The following is a 2,145-nucleotide window of genomic DNA, read 5'->3' as shown; positions in this document are numbered from 1 at the left end:
GTCCCAGCAATTATAAACCCGTTAGTCTTACATCAGTTGTGGGAAAAGTTTTGGAAAGTCTGTTAAAAGACTTTGCAAAGTCATTGCCTCACAAATATTTTGACATTCTTGACTGCTTATGTAGATGAGGGTAAGAGTGTAGAATTGGTGTATATGGATTTTCAGAAAGCATTTGACAAGATGACACATAAAAGGCTTGTAACAAAATTATCTCTATAGGTGTGGGGGATAAGTTAGCAAATTGGATATAAGAGTAGTTGGATGGAAGAAAGCAGAGGGTTGTTAGAAATGGAGTTCAGTCAAACTGGATTAATGTTACAAGTGGGGTACCTCAGGGATCAGTCTTAGGACTCTTACTCTTTTTGATTTACGTCAATGACATAGATGAATGAATGGTCAATAAATTACTTAAATTTGCAGATTATATTAAAATTTTTGGTGTTGCTAGCTGTGAAGGGAATGCTGCTGATTTACAAAAGGATTTAGATCATTTAGTGAGTTGGGAAAATAAATGGCAGATGGGTTTTAATTATAATAAATGCAAGTTAATGCATATGGGTTATCATAATTGGAAATATAAGTATTGTTACGTCGCTGGTCTTTAGTTAATTTTCCGTAAAAATTCTTTCCGAAGAAACTTTACATATACAAGTCCTTTCTTAAATAAAACTGGTTTATTCTTTCTGAATACAACTTTGCAATACACTTAATTTCCACAGTCGCGCTATAACAAACGCTATAATTCACAACAAACGTCTCACGTGCTCGACTCAACAATACGTCTCACTCTATCCGCAGTTCAATTACACACACTCCTGCCGTCAGTTCTTACCGGTCTTATATATACAAGAATACCGCATATCTAGTTACCTCCCGAGACTTCAGGAAGGGACGTGAACGTTCGAGAATATGACGTGTTACTATCGTCACGTGACCCCCGCTGTCGTAACAGTATAATTTGGATGGAACTAACCTTAACGGTGTCGTGAAAGAAGAGGATCTTGGTGTAATAGTTGATCAGTACATATATTAAGCCATCCAAACAGTGTGCTATTGCTAGTGGTAGGGCAAATAGGATTTTAAGTTGTATCTACAGAAATGTTGAATACAAGTCTAAAAGAGGTTATAATTTCATTGTACAGGTCACTGGTTAGGCCACATTTGGAATACTGTGTTTATACTTGGGCTCCTTACCTACCCCGCCAAAATTTACATTTATGTCTCCTAGTTCTACTGTTCTCGTTGTTAAATATGAAAAAAGATGATGCATCAACACTATCAATTTCCTTTACAATCTTAAACACCTTAATCAAATCCCCTAACTCTTCTTTTTTCAAGAGAAAACAATTTGAGAGATTTCAACTTCTCCTTGTATGACAACCCTTCCATCCCAGCATCATTCTAGTAACCCTTCTCTGAACCCTTTTCAACAACTCAATGTCTTTCCATAGGAGTCATATTCAGCTAATATTTTTTTATTTTTCTAACAGGGTGGTTGGCCTATGGAATAGGTTGTGGCGGCAGTAAATTTAAGTGAGTTTTAGAGAAAGCTTGATAAGTATATGAATTATAAGGGCTGGCTGTACCATTTTTTAAGTTATTTATTAATAGTTTTAGTTACTTTAGAGGATGGAACCGCTGAGATGGACCAATAGGTCCCATGTTGTCCCAAAAGGTTATGTTTTAATCTTTAAAAGGTAAGAAAATTCAAAGGTTCTAATTGCAAACGTTTAACATATAGCATGGTTACAAAAATACTGATAAAAATGTTGTTGAACATATTACAGGAGGAAGAGGTCGAATGCATCTGACCCTTCCTGACCTTCAAAACCTAAAACCTGACAAGGGAAGTGCGAACTTATTACCTAAATAGTATTAAAAAATAGCAAGAATATGGAAAAAAGTAATTAGAACAACTAAAACTGGATTTAGAAATATAACAAAAGAAAATAATAAACATAAGTTCGCCAAATAAGAAAATGAAAGCCTAGTACAATAACATAATAATCCAGGAAAATCATTATAGGAAGAATAATGGCTGGAGACGGCTTAAATGGGTAATGAAGAAAAACTTTAATATAAGTTTAACATGACAGCAAATGTACATTTGCTGTCATGTTAAACTTATATTAAAGTTTTTCTTCA

Source organism: Limulus polyphemus, unplaced genomic scaffold, assembly GCF_000517525.1.
Source record: "Limulus polyphemus unplaced genomic scaffold, Limulus_polyphemus-2.1.2 Scaffold4511, whole genome shotgun sequence".
NCBI classification, from domain to species: domain Eukaryota; kingdom Metazoa; phylum Arthropoda; class Merostomata; order Xiphosura; family Limulidae; genus Limulus; species Limulus polyphemus.
The sequence above is the reverse complement of the archived record's forward strand: the minus strand, read 5'-3'. Positions refer to the sequence as shown.